At 33.9% G+C, this 7,426-nt stretch overlaps 1 protein-coding gene across 2 annotated transcripts in view; it reads right to left on the bottom strand.

The window, feature by feature from the left end:
- LOC110020422 (probable serine/threonine-protein kinase PBL21) overlaps positions 1-7,426 on the bottom strand; it is a 22,390-nt gene that overhangs the window by 958 nt on the left and 14,006 nt on the right. The window lies entirely within an intron of this gene.

Raw genomic sequence — 7,426 nt, 5'->3', positions numbered from 1 at the left:
AAAAAAAAAAACTATTTGAATTTCTGATTTTTGCGAGACTTAAAACCATTTATCATGTTGTAATTTGTAAAGCTGTAATTTTCCAGTAAATTAAATAAATTATTAATGCCTAATGACTAAAAAGTAATTTCCATTTTAATTAATATTCATTCTGTTAAATATTTAATTAAAGTAATATCTTGAAAAATGATAAGCACCCACTTAAGAATCACAACTTTACAGCTGTGATTAACTTAATGGCTTAATTAATTAATCATCATCGTGCTTAAGATGATAATTAAGCATTGTCATTAGCGAAACCACTAAACTCTGTTTTACTCTTGCTGTCAACCTCTGTAATTTATGATTATTCTATTTTTAGAAAATTTCATTTGTTTTCTTCAATGAAATAGAGACAACGTCGATGATTAAGTTGTGGGTAAAATACAAATGATGAAAGAGTCTTGGAAATAAAATTTAGCTTGGGGCTTTTACAAACCTACCACCCAATTCTTATGTATTTACAAATCTAACACCTAAAGTTTTCTTTTTTACATTTATGGCACCCAAATCTTTCATGTCAGATAAAAAATACCACCTTTTAACGTTGAAATACAATTTTTCATGCATTGATGAAGTTATGTGTGTGTAAAAATGGATGTTTTGGCATTAGATATGTAAATACAAGAGAACAGAGTGATACATATGTAAATGTTCTGTTTTTTATAGGCTTGTGTGAATTGAATCTCCTAATTTCTCCAAATTGGAGTATCTGCATATCTTACTTATTGATTATTATTCCACTAAAATAGCTTATGTTTGTTGGAAAATGATTTATGATATGACAAATGAAAAGGTTAAATTTGTTTTTCCCTTGATAATCATTTAATATCATGATAATGATTGCTGAAAAAGTGGTAACTTTTAGATTTGATATGTTCTTAAAATCATATTGATTCGCATGAATCTCGGTGCATATTTGGATCGAATGCTTTAAAAATCCAATTTGGAAATGTGTGCACTTCAATTTATGATCAAGGGAAGTGTCTCCATAAGATGAACAAAACAGTAAAAAATGATTCAATCTAAGCCCAAGTGAGCCAAATAATGCACTTGAAGCAAAAAGAGAAGCTTTTTAACATGCTTTGGGAGATAATGATATCTAAATATGACAAGTTCATAATCAAATCAAGTTTCTCAACAAGTCGAATCCAACGAACCTAAGATCACTTAATTCTGATTTTATTAAGGCATTCAAATATTCATAAAACTACATTTGATCAAGGGAATCACTTTGGGCCTTCAAAATCTATGCACATTCTTCATAAGAGAGGACCTAGAACTATAAGAGAAAGCTGAAAGAGCTCTAAGTTCCTGAGCTCCACAGCTGTCGTTGGGCGGTCGCTGTCGTCAGACCACCATTGCCTGGCCACGACCGCCACTTGACCACTGTTGTCTGGCCACCACCGTCGTCATTGGACCACCATTGTTTGGCCACCACTATCGACGTTGTCAGGCCACAGCAGCACAAATACCACCACCATCATCATTGAACCACCACTGTCACCGTCCCTAGACCACCATAATCTAGCGGCTCTAGCCTTCACCAATGCCTAACCTTTGCAGTAAGGTCAATGCCACCACCTCAGGATTCTGAATCTTTCTTTAATTTTCAAGGGGTGGGCTTCACCAGGTGTCTTCATCTTACAAGACTGAAAAATATCATCCAAAATGCGTGGCAGGGAGTTCTAAACTTATTCTTCACAAATAATTCCTTTTAGAACGCACGTTAAGGAGACTTCAATTCTTTCCTCACACCTCAACAAGATGCCATTAATAGAACCCAATTTCACTCAATTTCAACACCATTAAAGCCCTTAATATCAGCAGAACACCACCCCATTGAGAAGATCTCTCTGTGTCATCCATTGGTGTGATACATATTATTTTATTATCGTCAATAGGCCTCTCCCACACTCTATAAATAGAGTGCTTCTCTTTCATTGAGAGGGGACTTAGACCTTGAACTAGAGGAATACCAGAGCTTGAAAGAGATGGAACTAAACCCCTGTGCATTAGTAAGATGTCTAGTTAACATCACCCGCTTCTACAACCATCAACCATCATCGAAAACCATCGGCCGCCCCCTGCCCATTGCAACAAAATTCCTTGCAGTATCATAATATGTGTTGCAGAATCTCAATGTGTGTTGTGAAACAGTGTTGCGCCCCACGGAGCAATACGTCATCCATTAGACTATGCAGCGACTACCTCGAGAATAGCGTATTGGAGTTTTAGAAACCGTCCCCGGCCGCAAACATGCCTCACTTTTGTGCTGCAATTATAGTACATTGAAGAGCAGTGTAGTTATTTTCCTCCCATGCGACAAGGTCCTTTACGGGTAATCTCCAATTCATATTGGATTGTTCTGAATTTGGCTAAGCTAGGCGATTTTTTCTCTTTACGGGTTTTGTTTTGTATCGAGATTTCCTTCAAGCTATGTATGTAAGCCTGAAAAATATAGAAAGGTCTATATGCAATTTTGAAGGCACAAAAATAAATTTGCTATCATGATATTATATATTCCCCACACGTGGAAAATTAATCTCATTAATTATGATTATTTGCATAGCTTCTATCCATTGACATTGAATCAAGTCAAACATGCCGGCACGCAGAGCTCAGTCCGCTAGAAAAAAACAAATAAATCAAAATTTATTTTAAGAATTAAAATTTTACATAGATGCCACCTCGCAGGGAACTTTGTCAACCACATTAAAAATATTTAGTAATCTATCTGAACCATTTAATATTTTATTTTATTTATTTTAAAAATATTTGACCCATTCATATAGTTGAAATGGGAGTCCGATTAATATTAAGTAATTAAAAAAAATTAATTATAATGATTTAATTAATATATAATCATTTTATCTTCCACCTCAAGAGCTTGCAAATTTATTAGGATAAGAGTTTTGAGTATAATGTATAGCTAAATGAGATTATTATATTTTCTCCCCCCTTTTTTATCACTTTCTTTTGATGTCATCACATTGATATATTTTGTTAGGGTGCATGGGACAATGTAGCATTTCTCAGTGTGCATGACTTGATCAAATATGATAAAAATCAACTAAGCCAAACACATTTGGCTAATTCAGTTCAATTTTAATATAATGATTTTTTTTTTTTTAATGTTAAAAACTTGATTCTTTATTTACATCAAAAAGATGTCTGCATTGATTTAAAATAGATCTAACAGTCCATAAGAGAAGAGTACGATAGAGGCGTAACTAATATTAGAAGATTGAGAGAAAAACATAATCCAACGAGCAAAGTCAAGCTAGCCAAGCTAACTGGACCAAAACCGGCGGAGCCAAAAGACATACAAGAAAGAGATAGTGTGATTCAAGTACAAGTCATCCAATCGGAAATGAGACGAAAGAGCGTTGAAGCAATCCACTGTTGGAAAGTTGGCTCGATGTGATGGTCTACCGCATAGTAGAGTTGACTTAATGAAAGATGCAGTTCCGCAAAGTATCTCTGATGACCACATGGAGACCCCACAAACTCCTCAATAGGAATCAAAGATATTCAACCATGTTGGATCGGCCGATTGAACCAACCAACCAAGCTCGGCTAACTGAGCTGATCATGTCAACCCGAAGTCAACTAAGCTTAGTCGGCGGAGACAGAAGCAGACAGACAGTAAGTCCATGCTTGTAAAATATCAGAAATAACTTAATACAAATAATTTTCAAACGGGGGTAAAAATATAATATTATCATTATATTATCTCTATTATAAATAGATGAAACATTTTACAAAAAATGGACATTATTGAACATTATTCATTACTGTTCATTTCTTTCTCTCACTCTCTCTCTCTCCGCTCATTTACGCTCTATTCTTATGGTGTAATTCACGTAAAGTTTAATCTTTAATTTTGAAATTAGTTTTAATTTCCATCAAATCAAATAAATAAAAAAAATAAAAATTATTAGCAACATGGGTAGGAAGTTAAATTCAACTTAAAAAATAATATGAGCACTTAAAAAACTTATTTTGGATTAATTTGAATTTATAAAATTTGATTAGTTAGAAAGAAGATAAAAATGAAAAAAGAAAAATCTAATTTTGAACAGAATATTAATCTTGAAATGAAATTTTAATCGACTGAAGAAAATACTCTATATGAATGTACGGTGTAAGTGAGTTAAGCCAACTCATGAGCCGCCTTGGGCTCGACTTGAAAACTGGCGAGCCCAATGAACTAACAAGTCAAGCCCAAGCCACCCCCCACTCGTTCGCTCGTGTGGTGAATGGTTTAAAAAATAATAAACCATACTCAAAATATAGTTAAATTCAAGATTTTTCTTAAATTACCGAAAGAGTAAAAATAATATCTTATATTTTATATCAAGTGAATACTTATTATTTATCATCTAATGCGCATGAACTGGCTTTAACTAATAGAATTAAGCTCGAGCTCATGGTCCCGACTAGTTTCATTTACACCCCTATGTATATGCATTCAAAACTACTATCTGTCATAATAGTTTATAAATATATTCTGAATATTTTAAAAATATATCCATAATTAATAACTATTTTATAAAATAAATAAAATTTATTTGAAAGAAATTGAAACACAGCTCAACTCATAGTTGGCCCAAACTAAAATTAAAATCTTTAATTTTGAATTGGAACACTTTGCCAATTACTGAATCCTTTAAAGACCATAAAAGATTTATCAAATATGAATGAAGGATTTCGATTAATGTCGACAAAGTTGCAATTTGCAATTTTCATTGTGATTTAATTGTGAAATTTTATAACAAGCATAAGATGTGTAAAATCTAAAGCAAACGAGAAAGATGATATAATTATCAAAAGAAGCCATTGATGAAGCACTTCGTAAACATTGTATAGCTTATTATTATTGTTCATTTAAAAATTGCGCAGCTTATTTTATATAGTGCTTTCTTTGGAAAAAATTAGGTTTGTTAAGTTAACCACTCCTACAAAAAATAATTATAATAATAATAAATAAATAAATCTAACCTTTACGCGGTGATTGGCTCAAGGTTCAGAAAATAAGACCGGACATTGAACCGGTAGAGGAGGTTCAAGATTCAACAGTTAAACCAGGGTTGAATTGGATAACGTCATAAATATAAAAAAAATATTCAATATGACTTGAATAACATAAAAATTAGATGAAATTCTGTATGAAAGGTCAGCAATAAAGAAACATAAATATGGAGCCTGAATAAGGTGGATATATGTGGGCTATTATTTATGAGCTTAGGTTCTATTTTCTGGATGAAATATCTTAGCTAGATATATGCATATAGACTCCCCATATATATAAAGGGGATGTAATTAACTCTTGGGACTATTCGAAAGTTACAGATATTTTCTCCTCATCTCCTTTCTTACGCCACTTTTCATGGTAACAGAGCAGGTTTCTTGAAGTTCTCATCAAGATTTCTTTCTTCCTCATTCTTTCTTTCTTGACATGGAATTAATTATACAGATACCTTCAATCCCGTCACCAAAATTCCTATTATACGTTTACTACCCATCATTTCTCTTCACTTTAAATGGCGTGTGTTTCAAAAAAAAAGTATCCAATGCATTCCTATATGGTCAGCTTGAAGAGAAGGTATATATGCATCAACCACCAGGTTACAAAGACTTCATCTACCAAAATCATGTATGTCTACTATAAATATCTCTGTAAAGTCTCAAAGAGGCACCACGGCAGTGGAACAACACTTTTACCACCCATCTCCTTAAATTTGGGTTCATCACAAATCCTATCAATCCATATCCATACATTTATCATCACAACTCTCACATATTGTATTTTCTGCTTTATTTTGATGATAATCTTCTAATTGTGGATGATCTCGGGCTAATGCACCAACTTCAACATGACCTACAACATCACTTCACTATGAAATTTTCAGACTTGTTTTCTACTTTCCTCAGGATCAACATTATTCTCATTTCATATGTTTATCATCTCAATCAAACTAGTTATGTTTACCACATTCTCCGTCGAGCGAGAATGTCAACATGTAAACCAACCTCTACTCTATAAACCATAGCTTCCAAAGATTTATCAGATTCTCTAGATCTCTTTCTAAATCCCTCTCTATACAGGCAACTAGTTGGCTCACTCCATTATCTTACATTGACTAGACCAGAGGTTATGGTTGTCGTTAACTCTCTCTCTCTCTCTCTCAACACCTTCAACACCCTCTTCAGTCACATTATCAACATCTTACACACCTCCTACAATATATTCATGGCTCTCACTGTTCATACTTATGTCGATGCAAGTCAGATCAGTGACGTGAAGGACATGAAATCTATTACAGGGTATTGCACATTCATAGGTCCTCTTCTCTCGTGAAATGTGAAAAAACAACCAACAGTTGCTATATCATCAACTGAGGCGGAATATCGAGCTCTATCATCAGCAGTGATAATGTTATATTGCTCTGACATCTTCTGCATGTTTTCACCTCTACACCTACCACAATTCACCGTGATAATAGATTTGTCATGGCAATACCTCAGAACCCTATCTTTCATGCTCGAACTAAGCATATTGAAATAAACTATTTTATCATTCAGGATCATATCCATTGTAATGCAATTACCCTAATATATGTGCCATCGGAGGAGCAACTAGTGGATATACTTACCAAGGCCCTTCCTGCTCCAGGGTTTCATTGTTCGGAGTAAACTAACAATATCTCCACCATACATTGTAAGCTTGCGAGGGGGGCTAATATCGAGCCTGAATAAGGTCGATATATGTGGTTATTTATGAGCTTAATATCTATTTTAAGGATGTAATCTCTTAGCTAGCTATATTTATATAGACTCCCTATGTATATAAAGCAACAAATATTTTCTCCTCCTCATCTCTTTTCATACGCCAATTTTCAAACATAACTAAGAAAATAAAAAGGTAAAAACAAAAATATAATAGACGAATAATCATGCATATTTCATAAAAGGTAAGGAGAAAATCAAGCTGAGGATAATTAGAGGAAGACAAATTCTTGATGATATCAAAATATTCAAACCGTTCTTCATGATTTCCAATAAAAATATGACATACGATAAAAATTACACTTTAACCGGTCCAACCACCAGCTCTAGCCAGTTGATTGGTTCTACCGCCAGTTCCAGTCAGTTCATTCCAGTTCAATGCAGAGCCGGTTTTCAGCCCAACCAAAACCGGACCACCAACTGATTCACGGACGAACCGGTCCGCTCGGTCCGATTTTTAAAACATTGGTTTGGCTTTGACTGTAACTTAGATTTACGTTAAGTGAGATTTATCAAATCCGATGAATATGAATTTATCTCCGGCTTCGGAGTTTGTGAGTCACAACGGAATAAATCCACCTCTCAATAGGATTTA

The sequence above is a fragment of the Phalaenopsis equestris genome, unplaced genomic scaffold (genome assembly GCF_001263595.1).
Source record: "Phalaenopsis equestris unplaced genomic scaffold, ASM126359v1 Scaffold000096, whole genome shotgun sequence".
NCBI lineage: Eukaryota > Viridiplantae > Streptophyta > Magnoliopsida > Asparagales > Orchidaceae > Phalaenopsis > Phalaenopsis equestris.
This window is presented reverse-complemented; position numbering and strand designations above follow the sequence as displayed.